The following is a 23,644-nucleotide window of genomic DNA, read 5'->3' on the forward strand; positions in this document are numbered from 1 at the left end:
TGCAGAAAATATGTCATCCACCTTTTGATATAATTGGTCTTTAAATACACAAATATTTCACAAGTAAAATTAGTAATACTAAAGTTTATGTCAAATGGTGCACACTAAAACTTCAAACTCCAGCAGGAAAAGGATCACTAATGCCGTTTCATATCAACTGTTCTAAATAAGCTTGAACATTTTTATCAAGAATTTGAGGAAACCAGAACTTTTGAGTCAGATTATGGTTTGACGACACCACCTAACCTTCTGTTCTTATCAAAAGAGAAAAGTACAAAATGAGGCCGAATCTCACACTGGCTGTGCATGCATGACTACAGGAGACTATGATTTGTTGCCAAACTTTGTTAGATATAGTGCATGGCAGCAGACAAGTAATACGATAATGACTCAGAAACCACTTCTTGATAAGGTCGTTTGTGGGATTCAAGACGATTTGTCCCTATACACTCTACTTTGGGAAGGTATGGAGAGAGTTAAGTGTGGACTCAGAAAACGTTTCAGATCAAGTCGCACAGCACACTAGTAGTAGGAGAGCGCTGAGCAGTAACGAATATCTGAAAGATGGCCCCAGGAACAGTGGCTTAAGGATCAAACAAAAGATGAAAATAAAATAAGTAAAACTGCTAAAAACAAATACCTCTGTTTAGAATTACTGTAGTTCTCAGATTTCATGTAAATTCCTCAAGATGCTGGATAAATTAGCTAAACCAATAACATTATGTAAATAATTATTTCACCTAGAGAGCTATAATAAACATGTGAAAGATATTGTGAAGAACAATAAAGAGATGTAAGAATATTTCACAGTATTGGGATAATAAACAAATAAGGCAGATTGATCAAGCATCAATAAATAGTAGAGAAACAACACCAGGAACAAAAATAAAAATGAGACTATTGGAGAGATTCTGTAACTCAAATATGGAGAAAAAACCTAATTTATTAAATCAAGATCATCATATAAAATAAATAATTAGATTTACAAACCTTAAACAGTATTACTGTTAGTATCACATTTTAAAATTAACTAAAAGCAAGGACTTTATAAAATAAGAAGTGAAAGATAAGTTGACTAGTAGGTAATTTTGGTATACAAAATTGATATAGATTAAATCAACAATATTAATTATATTATCAACCTGTATTATTTTAATAAAGTTCTGTTTAATTCTGGTAAGCACAATTAACAGAATTCTGTTAGGGAATGAGAAAGACAGATTATTTCAATATTAATGTGTACTAACTTGTATTTTTATGTATAACTTGATGTTAAATTACTGAATTCATAAATGCTGATGATTTCAATGATATCTTTGGATTAGATGTTAGTAATATGTTAGCCTGATCTGTTTATGCTTTTCTTAATTTTACACTTATGTATGCTTTCTGTGATTTTATAACTTAGGGGGCAATACATTTAAACATGCAGAGGTTTTAAAAACATGAATAAATTAATTTTGAGCCATTGGGGACAAAAGTTACATTAAGGCAAAGGCAATAATTCATGAATGCAAAGCATGATGTGATATACAATGCAATACTAAGTAAAGTTTCAACATACATGGGTCAAAGATATCATTAAAATGGAATCAACTGTATGAAGATGAGGTAATAGTATGACCTGTAAATAGAATTTCCATAAGGGAAGTGGAGTCACAGAAGTGAAGGAATGGGAACGGCCAAGAGATACGTGTGAAGGTGTTCAGATAAGAAATGGAGATGATGAAGTGTGCACGTGTTAGAAACGAAGAGGTCTATGGCAGGTAAGTTTAAATCTGTAAGAGAATATTCGTGAGCAATTTAACTTAAAACATAAAGAGGTAAAACCTGTCCAAAGTTGCAAAGAGCATAAATGTAGGTAGCTATATTTGAGAATAAGTTGAGATTATTGTATTTTTGTATTAAGTTTACCCACCAATATGCACAAGAGAAGAATATAAATTAAAACATTTAAACTAAATTATCTTTAAATATCATGTTTCATGGTTACATAATAATGTTAAAATGTGTTTATTAGAGATTAATCACAACTTTGATTTTGCTTCTTTTACTGTATCAATTCTTGTTTTGTATGCACATGTCCAAATTTAATGTGCATAATGAGAAAAATCACATTTTATTTTATTGTTTTCTGTATATGCTATTTTAAAGAAGAACTATTTCAAGGTGCCTTATAAAAACTAGGTAAGTACTATGTTTACTTCTTTTCTAGAAAAGAAGAGATATTGGTGGCAATTTTGTATATTCTGCTCTTTATTTTTCCTGATATGTATCTATCTTCTTATGAGTCAACAGTTTGATGCAAATGCCCATGACTTATTTTATATATGCATGTGTATATATATATATATATATTTCAATGAAAAATATAATGGTATAAATAGTACCACCGATATACAAATGGAAATCATTAATAGTTACTATATGACAGGCACTGTTCTTACTGATTTACGAGGAATCACTCATTTAATCTTTCACCACAACCCAAAGATGTAGGCATCCCTATTATCTACATGTGCAGAAACTAAGTCTTGCCTAGATGGCATACGTTCCAAAATTCATCCAGATAGCATATGGAAGACATGGAATTCTAATCTAGGACGGGTGGCTCCAGAATTGGCATTCTTGACCATCAAGTTATATTACCTATCAATATGTGAAATGTAATTTATTAATACAAATATATGAATTCCATTGTATATTTTCAAACAGCTTTGTATTGCTTCAAGCAGCTTTAAAAAAATATGAATTACATCTGTTTAGTAGACTGCAGCCAAAAATATTATCTTCCAGTGTTACTATCCTTTTGCACCAGAGAATACTTATATTAAAAAAAAAAAAAAAAAAAATCAAAATAGTTCTCTCCACTTATACTATTACAAAGTTCATTGGATCATGGCTTTGTGTAACCATGAAAAAAATCATCTTATCTCCATTTCCTGAGCTACTAATTAAACGCAGCACATTAAATCAAGTCCACTTGGGAAAAGACCGCTTAATTAATTAATTTAATTAGCAGTAAGACAGAAGAGAGGATATGGTTATCATATGATAATCACTCCTTTGGGATATTTTTCTGGCATAATATGTTACATATTTTAATGGTAAAAGAATAGCCACTCTACTAGTTTTATAAGCTGCACCTCTATGAAACTTAAAGCATGGTGGGGTGAAGCATTTACACTTGGAATTCGGGGAAAGGGAATTTTTAAATAATTTCAAAATATTTAAGAGCCTTCAATTTTCATGACATGATGTTTTTGTATTTGTAAATAGGGATTAATGATAAATACAGTTTCTATTCTGGCTTAAGTATTTGCTTCCAGGAAACCTTTGCAGAAGTTTGAATACACATCTTACAAGGTGATTTCAAACGATACGGTGGATGTTTAAATAAAAATAAAAAAAGATACTACAGAAAGGCACATTGCCATTAATACCCTAAAAATACTCTCCCTCACTTTGACCACACTTATCCCATCGTTCTTGCCACTTTCTGAAGCAGTTCTGGAAGTCTTCTTTTGTGTATGTCTTTAGTTGCGCTGTCATGGCTGCCTCCATGTCCTGAATCATTTTGACTTTGGGGAAGAGCCAGAAGTCACACGGTGCCAGGTCCAGTAAATAAGGTGGATGCAGACACACCATAATGATTTTATTTGACAGAAATTGCAGTATACCAGAAGTGATGTGTGACACGGAGCCTTTCCGTTGTGATCACAAAGTACAGGGAATGCTGCTGCCGAGTGCCATTCAAAGGAAAGGCAGGGATATTCAATACCGGAAGCACTGCATTGCACTTTACTAACAGTGTGTGACAAGTTTCAGCTTGTTTGGTGAAGACAGTCACGTGTGAGCTATAGTTCAGAGAATGTGTTTTAAAGTCTGCCATCAATCATAGATCATGAACATGCATTGACATGAAATGGGCAAACAGTTTCATTCTCCATCACAACAATGATCTGGGACACACATCGCTTCTGGTATATGGCAATTTCTGTCAAATAAAAACATGGTGTGTCCTCATCCACTTCATTCACCAGATCTGGCAGCATGAGACTTCTGGCTCTTCCCCAAAGTAAAAATTACCATGAAAGGTAAACATTTTGAATCAATTCAGGATATCGAGGCAGCCGTGACAGCTCAACTGAAGACACTCACGAAAGAAGACTTCCAGAACTGCTTCAGAAAGTGGCCAGAACTATGGGATAAGTGTATTTGAAAATAGGGGGAGTATTCTGAGGGGGATTAATGACAATGTGTCTTTTACTGTAATATTTTTTTTAATTTAAACATTCACCATACTATTTAATAATACCTTGTATATTTTAATTAACATCTATGTCAAATTTTATTTTGTTACTTCATTGGTTACTTACAGTAGTATAGTTGAAATAATGTTCTGTAACATCATTCTTAATTTATACATTAAATACTACGTGAAATTATAAGAATCAAGACTTAGATAAAACTATAAAATTGCATTAGAATCATCTGGTCCTATATGCTGTTTTAAACTGGGATGTCATGTTTTGAAAATCTTATGGAACTCTTTGTCTTTCATACAAATCCTAAATGTTTACATCCAAACAATAATTTGATCATACATAATGTGATTCACTCTCAGTTTAGCAAATCCATAACAACTTAATCTTTCTTGGAAAAAATTGAATGTAAAATCTTGTTTACCTAATGTGGACTTTATATTTTTAACCAGTATATAATCTAGAGAAAACACTCACATCTCCTTTAATTTAAACATTCACCGTATGGTTTGATCACACCTTGTATACCAGTCAAGTTTCAACTTAGAGTTAATGCTACCTGGAATGGATATTAGAATCTAGGACAAATATATTGAAGTTCTGTTTTCATCAGTTTGCTACAAATTCAACTAAACAAGAGCTCCTTATTTATTAGAAAACGTATACTATACAATGTGATTTTTAAAAATTGAATGTAGCCATGGAGATTGGCTAATAAATTAGAGTTACATGTCTATTGGAACATATAAAGAAGCACCTAAATTAACAGCTGATTTTTAAAATTGGTAAAACACACACAGCATAAAATTTGCCATATTAATCCTTTTTAAGTGTACAGTTTTGTGGAATTAAGTACATTCACAATGTCCTGCAAACGTCAGCACCATCTACCCCCAGAGCTTTTTATCTTCGCAAACCAAAACTGCATACACATTAAATACCAGTTTGCCAGCTTTCTTCCTGCAGTAGCTGACAAATACTAGTCTACTTTTGGACTCTGAACTTGACTATTCGAGGTACCTTATATAAATGGGATCACTCAGTATTCACCCTTTGTGACTGGCTTATTTCACTTAACATAATGTCTTCAAGGTTCATCTATATTGTAGCATGTGTCAGAATGTTCTTCCTTTTTAAAGCTGAATAATATTCCATTTTGTATGTATAGACCACATTGTTTATCCATTCATTCATTTGTAGACACCTGGGTTCCCCCCCCCCTTTTGCTATTGTGAATAATGCTGTTATGAACACGGGTGTACAAATATGTGTTTCAGTCCCTGCTTTCAATACTTTCGCATTTATACCAAGAAGTGGAATTGCTGGGTCTTATGGCAATTCTATATTTATTTTTTGATAAGCCACCATGTGATTTTCTAGAGAAGCTGAGTCACTTTCCTTTCCTTTAACAATGCCCAGGGAGTCCAATTTCTCTACATCCTTGCTAACACTTTTCTGTTTTTTCTTTGCTTTGTTTGTTTTGTTTTCTTTGTTTTATAACAACCATCTTAATGAATATGAAATAGTATCTCACTGTGATTTTCATGTGCTTTTTCCCTGGTGATTAGTGATGTTAAACATCTTTCATGTACTTATTGGCCATTTGTTTGTCTCTCTATGAAAAACTATCTATTCAAGTCCTTTGCTCATTTTAAATTAGGTTTTTTGTTTGTTTGTTTGTTTGTTTGTTTTGAATTGTAGGAGTTCTTTATATATTCTGGATATGACCTCTTATCAGATGGTTTTGATTTACAAATATTTTCTCCAGTTCCATGGGTTGCCTTTTAACTCTGTGCATAGTGTCTTTTGATGCACAAAAGTTTTGAAATTTTGTGTAGGCCAATTTAATTATTTATGTATTTATGTATGTATGTATGTATGTATGTATGTATGTGTGTATGTATGTGTGTATGTATGTATGTGTGTATGTATGTGTGTATGTATGTATGTATGTATGTGTGTATGTATGTATGTGTGTATGTATGTATGTGTGTGTGTATGTATGTATGTATGTATGTATGTATGTATGTTTGTATGTATTGTCTTCTGTTGCCTGTGCTTTTGGTCTCATTGCCAAAAATGTTTCCTCATTGCCAAACATGGGGAAATTATTCATATCAAGTTCAATGAAATCAATCATTTCCCCATGTTTTCTGCTAGGAGTTTTATAGTTTTAACTTTTAAATTTAAGTCTTTAATCCATTGTGAGTTACCTTTCGTATATTATATATTGTAAAAATCCTACTTCATTCTTTTGAATGTGGATATCCAGTTTTCACAATATCATTTGTTGAAAACACTATCCTTTCCTATTGGAACACTTGTCAAAACATTTGACCATATATTAGAGAATTAACTTCTGGATTCTCTGTTCTATTTCATTGGTCTTCATGCCAGTAACACTTTTGATTACTAAAACTTTGAAGTAAGTTTTGAAATCAGGAAGTGTGAGTAGTTCAAGTTATTTTTCAAAATTATTTTGGGTATTTGAAGTGTCTTGAGATTTAATACACAATTTAAAGTGGAATTTTCTTTTCTGAAAAAAAAAGTATTTTGATGGGGATTGCATTCAATATGTAAATAATTTTGGGTAGTGTTGACATTTTAATAATAATTATTCTTCCAGTCTATGAAGACGTGTGTCTTTCTATTTTTTTATATCTTTCTAATTTATCTCAGCAAAATTTTTTAGTTTTTGGTGTACAAGTCTTTCACCACTGAGTATAGCTGTTTTTCCTATATAGTCTCTGTTATGTTGAAGTTGTCCTTTTCTGTTCCTGTTCTGTTGAGTAGTTTTATCATGAAAGGGAGTTGAATTTTGTCAAATGCTTTTTCTGCATTAATTAAGATGATAATGTATTTTCCCTTCATTCTTCAATAACTGGATAATAAAACAGGTCATTTTCATTACGTTAATTAGCTATTAACATTTATCCGTAAAGATATATGTGCTCTGATGTTCATTGAAGCTTTATTTACAGTGGCCGAGACATGGAAACAACCAGTGTTCTTTAATAGAGGATTGGATAAAGAAGATGTGGTATATATGCACAATAGAATACTACTCTGCTATAAGAAAAGATGAAATAGTGCCATTTGTGACAACATGGATGGATCTTGAGATTATTACGCTAAGTAAGTCAGACAGAGAAAGTCAAGAACCATATGATTTCACTGATATGTAGGATATAAAACCGAAAGCAACAAAAGAACAAGACAAACAAATGAAGAAACAAAAACTCATAGACATAGACAAGTTTAGTGGTTACCAGAGAGTAAAGGGGGTGGGAGGTGGTAGATGAGGGTCAACGGGGTCAAATATATGCTGATGGAAGGAGAACTGACTGTGGGTGCTGAACACACAATGTGATATACAGATGATGTAATACAGAATTGTACACCTGAAATCTATGTAACTTTACTAACCATTGTCACCCCAATAAGTTTGAATTAAAAAAGAGCTATTAACGTGATGTTTGTTGTTGTTTATTTTGCCAACAAAAGCAAGGCAAAATTGCAGGTAACATTAATATGTCAATGACAGAAAAAAATTTAAAATATGTTTTGTTCTATCTTTAAAAAAGATATAAAACTTGTCCAAGCATATTAATATCCAGTTTAAATAATTTGTCTAATAATTACTGACGAAGATCCAGAATTTTTTAAAGAATAAGGCCGTTTTCTTTTAATAGCCTTCAGGTCATTTATGCAACTCTTTGTCAAAGTTCACACAATTCCTTTTGCTTTGAATACACATCCAAGTTGGCCCACTAGTTGAAATCTTTCAATTCATCCTTCAAAACAGAGTTCAAATGGTATGTCTTCTAAGTTACATGAGCATGTTTTATATCAGTGCACCATCAAACATTATCCTTTAATATAGTTTTTTTTGTTTGTTTTACAATAAATTGACAATTTTAAGGACATCTTCAGCTCCTGAGAAAAGTGTATTTCTGCCATTAAATCAGTTGTCAATATCTATTTATTTAATTAAATACATAATATCTTATGGCCAGCCAGAATTATCCCCCTGCCCCAACCTTAGTGTTTCTATTTTTTTAGTTTAAATTTCTATTTGTGCACTTTTCTTTTATCTTATGTATTTATGCTCATTAGTGTCTTATATAAAAAGTACCTTGTGGGGGTAGACTGTATCTTTATGTCTACAGTATCTAGCACATACATTAGTTGAATCTATTGTAGAAACCTATAATTTTTCAGTTCATTTAGTCTTTAATCATAAACCACTTACTCTTCTAACGTAAGCAAATGAGATACTTAAAGTGAAAAATATTTATCTTCAATAAAAATTGTGATGTAATTTCTTCTTAAAAACTATGATTTTGAACCTTTCAAAACAGTAACAGGTATGTAAGACCTGCCCTTTTAATTAAAAGTGGCTTCGGTATTCAGTAACGAAATACAACGGGGCTACTAGAAAGAACATATGGTGTATCTGAAGCTGTATATTAAAAATCAGATAATAACTAACTGCTAAGTTTTATACTGGGTTTCTATCTTTAAGATACCATTAGAATACTTTGAATTGTGTAATTAAACAGTTTTATACTTAGTTGTAATTAAAATATTCTCAATATGCATTTATTGAAAATCCACATAATAATGGATTTCTTAATCCTAAAGTATTTTTTACTGTGAAAAGACTTCACATATGTATAGTCTAATATAATTCAACAGTTAAATCAAATGAATAAATAACTGATATATTAACATGTTCTGTATTCAGGGTTAGAGTGAAATGTCTATAACTCTTAGTATTCAAATTTCCTGATTCTTTTTCCCCTATAATTCCAATTTATTCTGCTAGTGTTCAACCAATCTAAATAGTATAATTTCGGTTTAAGCATATGCCTCATTACGCATTTAAAATTATAATCCAGGTATCAAATCAAAGGTAATTTCTTATGATAGTTGAAATGTGTTATGACCATAGCTGAAATATGACCTATGACCTATGGATTATGACATATGACCTATGGCTATTGTGGGACCCTGTCAAAATCTCTTGGCTGCATGAATAAATAAATGAATAAATGAATGACTCTGAAATAGAACAGAGTTATTTTTAGGATTAAGAATTATAGCTTATTGGTGACTAAAATTAATAGAATTTGTAGTTAGATCTGTACCATTACAAATTAATGATATCTATTGTTTTTCTTTTTCCATATCAACAACTGAATTCAGGAAAATTTTAAATCATGAGTCTTGATCACAGTGAATCTAGGGACTTGAGTTACTGAAATTTAAATGTGGTATGTTTTGATTCATGCATATTTGTGAAACTGAAGACTAAATGTTCTTTTCCCCCATCCGTACCTTAAATTTGTTAGATTTTGTTGAAAATAAAAATTTATTGGCATTTTACTAAGTTGAGTGAAGTCAATAAAATAATAATTATGTTAAATTCTCACCCTGCCCACTAAATCTTGGCTAATATATTTCCACAAGATTTGTTGAATTAAAATTTTAAATACATAGTTTTAATTCATTGTATTGCTGAAAGTTACATAGTTTAAAATTTAAATGGTTCTCATTGAAATAAAAGAAAATGAGTGTTTAATACACAGGTTTATATTTCATGATTCATAATCACAAACTTTTACCTATTTTTACCAATTGCTCTTTAAGTTGTTTTATTTTTTGGTCTTGATATTTGAGCAGCTAAACAATTGTAAGGTTCTTTAAAAAAAAAATCAAACATTCTGCAGACCAATAATTCAAATCGCTTAGTGTTATTTCAGGCATTCATTTAAATTGCCTTGATACCATTTCACTTTCTTAGCAAGCATGTCATATTTAAATATGAATTCATTCTGTAAAATTAACACATTAATAGTCTACATCAATCATATTGAAAAGTTAGTGAAAATGAAATATAACATTGTTTTTACATTAGTTCATAAAGTATAGTATGCTCTTAGAACCCAAAACTTTTAGATTTATATGAATAAATTCTGAATCCAGTCAGTCCATTGTTACAGACTTGTGTGCAATTATAATTTCCAACAATCAAGTCTTCTTTCTCATGTCAAAGTGGTGTTTCTAAAGTGAGATATTTTAAAGCAAGATAAAGTAACATAATATTTCCAACCACTGTATGCTACTACTGTTTAAACACTTTTTTTTTTTTTTTTCCTTAGAACGTATTAGAGTTCAGTGGTGTCCCAAAAAATATTTACTGGGTTTTTGGGGGGAAAAAGTGCCGGCTTATAGAAATTGCATTTTTATGATGTAATTTCCCCCATGACGGTGTGATTTCTCCCTGACAACATGATGCCACTGAATGCAGAGCTGACAAGAAACGTGCACAATGTCACTTGTGAGCAGTGGACAGGCTCAAGCACACCACTGCTGGGGATTATTCAGCAATCACGCTCCTTACAGTGGATTTCAGAAAATGCCTTTCCGGAAAGTATCAGTATGCAGGGCTGGGAGTAGTGAGGTAATTGTTTAGCTGATTCCATCTATGCTGTACCCAAAATTTATTTAGCTCATTGGAGATCAAGTCATTGTTTCAATTAATATTATATCTGTGTTTATCCTAAAGTAATTACAGTATTTTAATTTATGTTTGCATAACAGTTTTCAGTTTCTAAGAGAATGTTTTTGGATTGAATCTTTTAGGAAGCTGAGCTCTTACAAGAAGGGAAGCATAGCACACAGAGTGGTTATAGATTTGCTTCCGTGGAACAAAGGGATTCTATTGAGGTACTCCAAAAGGAGCAATGAGCTTTCTTCTACTTACTTGGGTTTCTTTCAAGATTTTTTCAGATGAATAAATGAATGAATGAATGAATAAATAAATAAATAAATAATCTATTGTTTAAAAGTTGAAAAGAATCAGCATAGTTGATAGAGCACAGAATTTGAAATCAGATGGATACAATGTCAAGTCCCAGCTATGTAAAATCCTGTGTTCTGTCAGTAAATCTGACCTATTTGGCCAGTAGCTGGGAAGGTTATAGAAACGGTAGCAAAATTCCCACTATGTGTGCAACAGACTCTAGTAACATATTTTTACTAGACATGATGACTTTTAAGTGATTAATAAACTACCAGAAGTTTCACTTTCATATTAAAGGCATAACAATTGCTAAATATCTCAAATTTGATTCCTTTGACTCTGGAGCAATAATTAAGACTTCCTACATGCGTGTTTAATTGTATGGAACCACAAGTGTTGGCGAGGATGCAGAGAAAAGGGAACCCTCATACACTGTTGGTGGATTGCAGATTGGTGCAGCCACTATGGAAGGCAGTGTGGAAGTATTATTTTTTAATAGTATCACCACAGAGGCCTCACATTTTAAAATGACATGTGATCAGAGATCTGATGGAGATGGGTGGATCAAACAGGAAAAAAGTTTCAATACAGAAGGAAGGTCAAGGCCATATACATTATTTGTAAAAGTTTTTGGTTTATTTGAACAACAGCAACAAGACTATTATTGCTTCAGTCCGGTGGGAAAAAAAGAAGAGAGGAGAGGGGATAAGGTAAGGACAATAGGTGGAACACTGGTGGGGCTTTAGGTGGAAATAAAGAGTTTGAAGATGTATGTCAGGAATTAATATTTCTGATTGAGTCTCTGGAATATAAACTGGAAAAGAGGTGAGGGCATGTCATATTTTGAAATAGACTTATATGTATATCAGAATATGACATTTCAGTATGAGGTACAGTGATATACAGACATATATATATATATGATGATTCTCTATCCATGATGTAATTATGTTGTATTAAGAAGAGATTCCAGAAGAAAAGTACCAACAATTATCTTCTACTAAATAAATAAGCACCTCATTAAGTGTACGCTTATTATTGAACCATAAATGATTTGTACCAGTTTGGGTTCACAGGGTTAAAATAAAGCCTCACTGTATCAAAAACATTCTATCCTCAAGAAAAACACTCATATAATAGAATATTAAAATGATGAAACCTATACTTTCAAAACTGCTCATTTTTTATGTAAATTAAAGAACTCTACAGTGGTTGAAAGTAAGATTAAAACCTTCAATTGTGATTGAATAAATGTAAAAGGAAAGAAAAAACAAAAACATTATTCAAGGAACAATGCAAATAAATAAAGAATTATATTGAGTTAATATATCGAATTCATTAGAGCAAAAATATTTTCTAGCCTAGAAAATTGATTTTCATGCAAATTCTTAGAATAAATTTAGTGTTGGTATTGAATGTTGTTGTTGAATTATCCCAAAGTATTTTGGTTATAAAGTTGAAGAATACCAAAGTCAACTTTTCAGGAGCTTTAAAATATTTCATATTTGTGTATTTTAGGTAGGCTTGACACATGAACATTAGACGGTGAGTTTCAAGTCACTTAATCGTGCAGGGAATTAAAACAAATTATTTCATTCCCATGGATTATTTGATTTGAAAGTAAATTTTCTCCAATGATTGAATAAATTTGAGTTTTAAAAATTATAGGAGAATTTCATTTTTCTTATGCATAGTATGATTTTGTTTATTCTAATAAAAGAAACTGTCATTAATTAACATTTTAATCACTGTAGGTAGTTCTGGTAATTGCATGTTTTTTATGCTGTCATATTCTTTTCTAAAAAGATTCCAATTCATAAATATTCAATCACTTGGGTTCATTTTCATTATAAAAGCATCAATTCCTATGTTATTTATAGGAAAAGCAATATAATTACAGCTACTGCATCAAAACCTAAATGCTTCAATTGCTATTATTAGTGCATGTAAGTATGACTAGATAGTTAACATAGAACTAAAAGGAGAGACAAAAAGAGCAAAGAAGTATCAAAAATGAGAGATCGTTTTATCAGGCTCATGGGGAACTACCACTTATATTTTCACTTATACAGAAAATGTGGAAAAGAAGCTGAATTTAATCATTATAGTCAAGCATACTATTTTTAACAACAAAAAAGTCCTATTTCAAGGCTATCTCTGTGTAACAAAACAATATTAGTTGTGGAATTGGTGGATTATTTTTTTTAGGTTAGCATTTGTTGGCCCTTGAGAAAAGTAGTTCTTAACCTAGGTACCAAAGAAATGCACACAGCTATTCTGAATCAGTTGACTAGTGTGAAGTTCAGAAATCCTTCTTTTAGATGGCTATTCTAGATGACTCAAATTCAGATGTTAATCATCATTTTTTGAGAACACTGTTCTAGAAAAATTACTTGTTTTTGTTTTTTTCTTTTTCTTTTTAGCATACCTTCAAGTTTGATGTAAAGTTGTTTTTAACACCTAGATTTTGACACCTAGATTCAAAGAGTGGAGAAGGTGGAATGTGATCAGATATCCAGAGGGGGATTCTTGCTAAGCTGACTTAGGATTTTTGTTCAAATTGAACATAAAAATACACGCAGAACTTCAAAGGTAAAGACCTCATTGGGAAGCCACTCAAAGAAATCTGACTAAAGTTTGCTCCAGGAAGGTGGTCTTGTCGGCAACACATCATTTCCAATCAGCGTTTTAATTAATACAGGCAACCCCCACAGAACACGGTATTTCTATAACACTGTTTTGCTCTAACACTATTCGAGAATTGGGGTAAACCCTCCTACAACATGGCACCCTAGAGCACGGTTTCACTCTAACATGATTTGATAATTAGAGAAATCCCCAAACACGGAATGCAGTAAGAGCTTTTAACAGCAAAAGAGAACTCATTTGAAATTAGGGAAATCCCTGAAGGACACAGAATGTAATAAGAGCTTAGTAGTGATGACGAAGAAAACATTATTTAACACATATTAATACATTATATTTTGATGAAAATTGCTTTAATAAAGGTATTTCTCTTAATTTTAAACATAATAGTATGCAGTTGTTGTTGTTGTTTTTTAATTTTTGGAACCAAACCCCTTTTTTGTACTAGTTCTTTGTTCATATAACACAGATTCACATTACACGGCATTTTTTAAGGAACCTAACGACCCTGTGTGGAGACAGAGCCCCAGAGAGTAGTTTACAGGCTCTTGGCGGCGTCAGGTGGAAAGGTGCTGGCTCGGCTGTGGCTGATTGGCTGTTGGCGGTGGCCGGTTAGCCGATTGGCCGCTGGTATAACTGCTGCGCCTACGGAGCGGAGCAGAGCCGAGGAGAGGGGAAGAGAGGGGAGGAACAGGGTCGAGAGAGTGGAGGAGAGTCTTCGGGTCAGTCGGTTGGCGGAAAGGCGGACGGCAGGTCGCGCGTCCGGTGGGCCCAGCCTCCAGTGAAACCACAGTAGTATGACTCCCCTACCTATGGCTCCGTGGGTGTTCCTTTTTGGCCTCACCATATCCTGTGTTCTTGTGTGGGGAGCGGGACCAGAGACCCCGCAGGCCGCCCCGCCTGAAAAATGGCGCAGTGAGCAGGGTCTCCCACACGACACCGTGTTATACGGGGGTTACCTGTACTTTGAATTTTTATGTAGTATGCATACAATCTGATTTTTCCATTTCTCAATTCCTCTTCTAAGTCGTCAGCTTCTTTTTTTTTTATGATTGTAAAGAGGCTTTGGGTATTCCAAATTATTTTTGCTATTCTGCATATTCTGAGACTATTTTTTTAATGACTTCGGATAATTATTGTTTAATTATTGAACACAAACTTATTTAAGTCAATTATATAAGTACTATGTCAGTCACTGGGTACAAAGCAAACACTCAGAAAGACGAAGACATTGTGTCTCTGAGGTTTTCAAATTCATGATTGCACATTGTATCCTCTGTCTTCAGTAAAATATTTCCTGCTTTGTACTTAATTAGTATATTGATATATCCAAATGAAATAACATTAGTTCTCCTGGGTAGTATACGTTATTTTCCTCTTTTCTGTACTGTACTCTTTGGAAGGAAGTCACTGTTCAGAACACACTAAATGACTGAGATCGAATGCTCTCCTGCATTTCAAGTGGGTCTCTACGTAATTCACAATTATTCTGCATAGTATACTTGCTTCCCTTATTTACTGATTTAATCTTTTTTTTTTTTTTTTTTTTTTTTTTTTTTTATGTCAGCATGGACTAACGGCTGTTTATTTTATACTCTGGGTTATAATCCAATAATTCTTTATTCATTTTCTTGCTTAAATTATTCCACCTTTGGCCTTTAGGGATACTTTCATTTGGCTCTTCTGCCACTTTGACATACTCCTATGTACGTTTTTTCATCAGATAGTTGTTTTTTACCACTTCTTTGCTTTCTGGCACTATGAGGTACTCCAACACAACTTGCATATTTCCCATTCCAGTTTTAAAATCAACCATTTCTCCATGGGATCTTCATTCCCCTTACTGGAGAACAGTATCAGAAACCAACTGTGCTTATTCAACTGGAGCATTTTTGCTTCAAGGACTTCTTAGTTGACAGAGTAAGGAAATATATGCATACATACTAACTATGCATGTACATATAATTATATCTATTTCCAATCACCTATATTGAGGTAAGAGAAACACGAGTACATACTGTCTCCAACTCTCACCCATTAACACATGGACCATTCTCTACTTTTCCCTTGTTTATGTGTAAACCTCCAATATCTGAAAACCAGGCTTCTACCATTAGACATCCATTAACATTATTGTTCAACTCCAGAGTATGTATAAGACTATGAGAACTGTTAACCCACACTCCCATGGGACAACATTAACTAGAATACAATGCTTATGTGCAATCTTGACTTTAGACCTACAGGGCCAACCATTTTTAAAGTTTTTCAGGTGATTGCCTTTTCATTCACTCACTTGATTAAGGATGTTTCATTACATTTGTAATACAGTTTGATTCTTTTTTCAGTCTGTATTTCATCTGGGATTTCCTGACTTCTTAAATGATTTTTTTTTTTTTTAACTTTCATAGACTTTCAGTCTTTGTGGTGTATAGTCCTGTGGGTTTGACAAATGAATAATGTAATGTGTCCAATAATTTCATATCATATAGAATATTCTCATTTCCTGTGAAACCCCTTGTTGGTCACTTATTTATCCATTCCCCCTAAGCCCCTGATAACCATAGATGTTTAAACTGTCTTTAGAATGCCTTTTCCAGAAAATTAGGTAGCTGAAATAACGCAGAATGTAAGTTTTTAAACTGATTTTTTCACTTAGCAATATGCATTTAAGGTCATCCATGCCTTTTTGTTGCATTATAGGTCTTCTTTTTAATTGTTGAATAATATTCCATTGCAAGTATATGCCATAGTGTGTTTATCCATTCACCTATTGGAGGACTTCTTGGTAGCTTCCCATTGTTTGTAATTATGAATGAAGTTCTATAAACATTCATGATAATATTTTTAATGGTCATAAATTTTCACATCAACTATGTAATTGCATAGATTGCCTTCAAAGAAAGAGTTAAGAAGAATTCCCTTGGCTTCTATTTTCAGGAAGAAATTGTAGAGAATTTTTATAATTTTTTTCTTTCAATATTCTGTAGAGTTCACCAGATAAACCATCTAGGCTATCTGTTTGGAAGATTATAAATTATTGATTCAATTTATTTAATACCTGTAGGTCTACTGAGATAATTTACTTCTCCATGCATAAATTTTGGTAGGTTGTGTATTTTAAGAAATTGGTTTATGTCATCTAAGTTAGCAATTTTGCATGTACAGTTTTTCATATTATTCCTTTATTGTACTTTCATTCCTTATGGGATCAGTAATTATACATATCTTTCTTTTCTGAAATTGGCAAATTTTGTCTTCTCTATTTATCTTGGTTAGTCTGGGTAGAGTTTATTTTTATTTTATTTTATTTTTTTTAATCAATTTTACTTTCAAGGAACCAACTTTTGTTTCATAGATTATTAAAATTGTTTTCCTTTTCCAATTCCATCAATTCATGCTCTGATTTTTATTTTTTTCCTTCTGCTTAGTTTAGGCACAATTTGCTTCTCTTTGTGTAGTTTTCTAAGGTAAATATAATTTTAAATTGTCATAGCTCAGAACTGACAATTTTTTTTTCCAAATTGTGTAAATTTCCCTAACACAAGTTTTTAGTTTATACCATATTCTCTCTCTAATGTATTGAAGCAGTTATAACGGATGTTCATAACAAAACTTTTAACTCTAAGACATATATTTATTCATAGTTTGATGTATATCAAAAAATTGTCTCAGTTTTTCAATGGATTTTAGAAGAAAATGTCAAAATCCATATTATTAAATTATGAACAGCACAATCAAGCAATTATCATCTTAAAAGCACAGACACTAATGAAGATGCATTTCTGAATATTTTTCATAAATTCTCACATGTTGAATTTCAATTAAAGGCATAAATTATCGTATGCATACTCAATGATTTTCAGGAGACATTATATGCAGTCTATTCTAACTTTAGGATTTGAAGGAGGATAATTATCTTCATATATGAGTCCTAAGACATAGATAATTAATACTGAATTCATCATGTTACTGGAATAGAATATTTTAAGCACACATTTTATTCCATTAGTGATATCATTGAATTTTATTGTTTGCCAGGTTGTTTTAGGAAAGCATACTGCAAAATTGTGTTTCAGATTTGTATTATGTTTAATTATTTTTTATAACTATTGTGGCCCTAAATATAAAAAAAAATAGTTTAATACCTTAATCTATTGCTACAACATAACAAATCATATCTATGTCTTGGGATTAGAATGGTACCCCAAATATCTCACATTAAAAACGGTATTTCAAATAATGATTAAACATATACTAATATTCCCTAAAGGAATCGTTGGAATATCAGAAAGATGTCTGAGAACTTCACTTTTGTTTCCTTATCATATACTTATCTGGAATATTTGAATAGTAGCAAGGTGTTTTTAGCTGTTCATACTAATTTGAGTCTCTCTGGCAATCTGTATGCCAGACTACCTAATTAAATAAATATACACATTTATACCATTTTAAAAAATATGTACCTTTCAATTTGATAGAGGAGCACAACACATCTTCTATACAATTACATTCTCAAATAGGAAATTCAGTAATGTAAAAATACTCATTCTTTCCAAATTAGCTATAAATGTAAAGCAATTGTTATCAAAACCAGATTATTTTATAACAATAATTTTGTTTTTTAATTTTGTTTACCAGATGGGGTGGAACACTCAGGGACTTTCTAAAACAGACTGTAATATGAACCAAAACTCTCCCTGACAATAACTATTAATTGCATGGGGATGGAGGATCAACTTCTTCAACTTCTGTTTTATGATTATCACAGAGGAAAGGTTACAGAAGTAACAGACACCCACGGAGGTAAGCCTGACAAATGGACTGTTTTTTTTTGTTGTTGTTTTTTAGAGAGATAATTTGATAATAGCATATGTACTGTCAGATGAGATAAACCCTTGGTAAGTCTGCACATTTTGAGTTTACCGTCCAGGACTAGGGTTGAACAGAAAATTGTCCAATTCAAATAGGGTGGAAGCCCTGTTCAAATCATCTCATTCCCAGAAAACTGCATCGTGTTGAACCCAGGTTGCTTGTGCCCAAGGCCACCTCCCTAAAGCCAATCTACGACTTCCACTTCTGAAGGAAGGTAACATTAGCTTTCCCCCCTAATTTTACTGAATTGTTTTTCACATACAGTGCCAAGCTTGTGATTAAAACAAAACAAAACAAAACAAAACAAAAAAACATAACAGAAAAACAAAAATATAATTACTAGTATTTTAAATCAAGGAAATATCATCAAAAAAATAAAAGAAGCACTGGAAGAGACCCAAAGACACAGGAAGAGACCCCAAAGTGTTCCAGTTAATTAAGTTTGCAGACATGGACTTTAAAACACTGTCCTGAAAAGGTTCAAGTAAATATAAACGAATACGGCCAAGACCTGGAAACCGCTGTGCATGTACTTAATTTTGAACACTTGGTATTTACTAAATGTTTAAGATCAGAATATTAGCAAACAAATGAAATATGTTCTCATTTAAATGTTGAATATGTTCAAAATTGACATTAGTGGATGTGCTTAATATTTTGAAGTATATAAATCAATTCTTCTAATACTATAATCAAAGCAAATTTTGTATTATATTGGCTGATATTCAATGTAAAGTGAGAAGGGATTTGTCACTAAATATATATATATATATATATAATTAAATATATAAAAATTAAATATATATATATATTTAATTATATATATAATTAAATATTTATATATTTATATATTTATATTTATATATTTATATAAATATATATAATTTATATATATATAATTTATATATATAATTTATATAAATATATAAATATATATATATATATATATATATATATATATATATATATATATATATATATGGGACCTACTGTGTTGTTAGAATTTATCTAAGTTCTAAATGAATAGTTCATTTTTACACTAAGTAACTTAGGTAAATGACCTTGAAAACTTCATATCACCTTTAACATGATGCAGCATTAGAAAGGCCATTTCCTTCTTGAAGTTAGTGTGTATTTTAAAACTTGACTGGAAGTGGGAGGTCTAGACAGGGTAAGATGTTGGTTTCCTATTATAATTTTTAATTTTCTGAAGTCATCAGCAATTTAGCGATTCAAGCACCTACTTAATCCCTTTAAAACTTTTTTCCTGATTATCTGGGTGCCCCCAAATTTAGCCTGGAAACTGTTATTTGAATCATTATGTAAATTGCTTTGTGGAAGAGTATAATCTTATGTCCTCCTTATGGCAACAGAAATTGAAAGTGGCAATCCTGAATTAATGATTCCATCCCTAAGAGTCTCAAGTGTAAAAACCTGACAAGGTAGGGTTATGAATTTCATTCTTTTCACGTCCACTTTTGACTTTCAACTAGTATAGAATAAGTAATTTTATTCTGTGTTCCTGCCAATGTAAAACCAGAACAATTGTTCTTTCCTATGGAAAGATACAAAAATGTTACAAAGATTAGTGTATTAATAAGAATTACTAATGACAAGAAGAGGAAATATGGATTTTATGAGATATCAAAATATATTAAAATTGTATAGCTTTACCATGAACTACAAAGGAGAAAACATAATTTCTTACAGGCAAATCTGCAACCTGCTATGCCCGGTTGAATGATAATGGCATACGGTAACATACATATGCCTTTCAGAGAAATTCTATGAAAATTATTGAAGACTATATGTAAAGGATACTCAAAATAATTGTTGGATATTCATGGTAAAATTTCTATCTGCTAGATAAATATTATACTTCATATTAGAAAGACATGTAGTTCAACTTTTTGATTTGATAATGTTTTCCCTTTCTGCTATCTTACTGACCATGTCGGCATTTCCGTTCGAGTCCACTTAAGTGGCCCAATACAGTCCCTATCCACTGAAAGTTATGGAAAGGTTAACTAAGTCACCATTCCATTTTCAGCATCTACTTTTCTCAGAAATCTTTTAATGTATATATATCTAGATGCAGAACAATAGTCTCTTGCCCCATACAAAGAAAAGGAAGCCACACTATCTAGTTTAATATCATTAGAGAATGAGAAAAAGAGAGAGATTAATTTTTCAAGTTCTTCTTTGCAGGTTAATCTGTCAGCAATAAAGTAGCCTTCCATCACTGGAAAAGGAAATGCAAATGTATACTAAACATAAAAGCTTTGATTCTAGAATGGTAAATAGTTTAATATTTAAACTTTCTAACACAAATATCTGAAAATAGAATACATATTAGGTATTTGTATACTTTAATATCATATTTTCCTCTAAATAATGCCTATTGAAGAAATAGAACTTCAGAAGTGAGCTATTTAAATCAGTAATTTATTTAGCAAACATTTATTGGGCAACTCTAGTGAGCTAACCTTTGTGCAGTGTTCATGAGCCCTGCATTCCCTCAACGGAGACTGAAGTGCACTAGTTTCCATACTACTAGATAGAGTGCAGGTGGGCAGATCAGAACCCTGGGACAATATTCAGCCTGCCACCTCTGTTAGTATGGGACATGAGCTAAGAATGGTTTTAACATTTCTAAATGTTTGAAAAATCTCAAAAAAAAAAAAAAAGGAAAAAAAAAAAAGGCACTGTGATGTGAAAATTGCATAAAATTCAAAAGTTGGTGACTATAATTAAAGTTTTATTAGAATGTAGCCACACTCATTTCTACACACATTTTTTCTATGCCTGCTTTTACACTATTGTGGCACAGTTGAATGCCAGAAATCAAACGACCGTTCAAGCCTAAAATACTTACTATCTGGCCATTACGGAAAATGTTTGCTGACCCCTTACTGGAATATTGATTTTGTGTTTTGACCCCAAAGAACATGGATTATGTTTTGAAACTTGATTTCCTGTTTAGCATACAAACACAAAAGCTTTATTTTACAACACGTTTTGAGGAAGCATTCTATATTTGAGTTTTTTCCTACCAGCAGAAACTCAGAAAGCATGTCCCCACTTTCATTTTTTTTGGCTATACATTGGCAATATAACTTTATATATTTGCATTTTGTAAAAAAAGTCACTTATGGCTCACCTTTAAAAAATCCAAATTTCTAAACTGTGTTGACATGCCAACTGTAGCTCATCTATTCTCTTAGATTCCTACCATGTATTTATCTTATTCTTCAAGGTTATTTAAAATATATTTCAAAGTACTTTAGGAATTAATATGTGTTATTTTTCAATATAAAATATTATACCTATTTGAACATGTACACTTGCTTTTCAGTTATATTATATATATGTGTATATATGTATATATGTATATATACACACACACATATATATATGTATATATGTATAGTAACTTTCAAAAAAAAGCCATACGTAAAAAAATTCCTTGATAGCAACATCCAGAAATTACTACAAGTAAACATAACTTGAAACATTTTGGCTGGTGGGAAACCAGATGAAAAAAACTTTTATTTATTTATTTATTTATTTATTTATTTATTTATTTATTTATTAGCTTGCTAAGTGCAATGCAAAAGTTAAAAAAAAAATCTGCTTTTTCCTACTGTGGCATTTAGAAAAAATAAATTTACTGGGCATCTTAGCTATATTCAAGCAAATGATTTGTGAATCATGTCCAAATGTTAATCTAAGCCTTACTATTTGTAATTAATTAACCTTGACTGCAACAGCTATAAATTGCAAAGCAAAAGATTACTGGGTGACTAATCTGAGAATAAAACAAATTATTTGAATAAAATATCTTTAGAATGGTCACTTGAAACCTACAAAAGCTTTGAAGCATGTCGATATAAAAATCACTCTCAAAAGCCATTTAATTCCCTTAAGATACTACAACCCATTCAGCTAAGAAGCAAACAAACAGACGAACAATAATAAATAAACAAAACCTTCAAACTTTAAATACTTGGAGATTAATCCAGTCCTCTTTAAATTCAAATCCAACCATTGTAGTGTTTGAACAGTAATTGAAATATAACACGTATGCAAACCAGAGGAGACATTACTTTCCAGAGGAAAAGTATGTTGATTGGATTGGGAAACCTATTTTTTATCTAAAAAATCTTGAATTAGGAAGTGAAATAACTTTATAATTAAATGAAAGCAAATTAATACAAATTCAGAGATGATTGCCTTTATGGAGCTATAATTAATCCTATGATTTTTATGTTGACTTGAATTACAACTTTGTATATTGGTTTTACAGAAAATAATTGCAACAAAAATTTAAAATAAACATGCATAAAATTTTCAAATCTCTCTCTCTCTTTATATATATACGCATATATATGCATATATATATATATATATATATATATACATATATATATGTAGTGATTGATCACATTCTCTAGGCATTGAGGAGTATAAATGCAGTGAAAATGAATTTGAATTCCCATTGAGTCTCTTAGTGACACTTTAATATAGGTGCAATCAATTTAAATATTTTTGTGGTATCATTCTTATAACCACATGTTCACAAAAATTAGAGAAGTAGTGGAAGTAAATGATAGATTATAGGCAATCAAAAACCCCATAATACATACATCCCAAAATATTTTGTTTTACATTTTGGCTTACAGAAATTCAAGCATAAAATGGGGAATTCTGGGTAAAAATAAAAATACCTATATTTTGCTTCCTTTTGAAACACCTACTAAAGTGCATGGAACAAATTTTTAAATATCAAGCCCATAAGGATGAGGCAAACAAAAGATTTTTAAAAAATGAGTTGCAGACTAGAGAATGATGAATTCTAAATCCAGAGTAAAGAGTTAAAAACTCTGTGATTTACAACTTAGAATCCTTTAATTGTTAAGAATTTTCAGTCAAATTAGTAAGAGCTTAATAGAGTAACACTAAAATAAAACAAGAGAAAACTAAAGCAAATCAATCCTCTAGGTGCTCTTTCTAACATTATGTAGGCAAGAAATCACCTCTTTCCCATTGC

This window comes from Rhinolophus sinicus, chromosome 15 (genome assembly GCF_057876585.1).
Source record: "Rhinolophus sinicus isolate RSI-liver-muscle chromosome 15, RSI-T2T, whole genome shotgun sequence".
Taxonomy (NCBI): domain Eukaryota; kingdom Metazoa; phylum Chordata; class Mammalia; order Chiroptera; family Rhinolophidae; genus Rhinolophus; species Rhinolophus sinicus.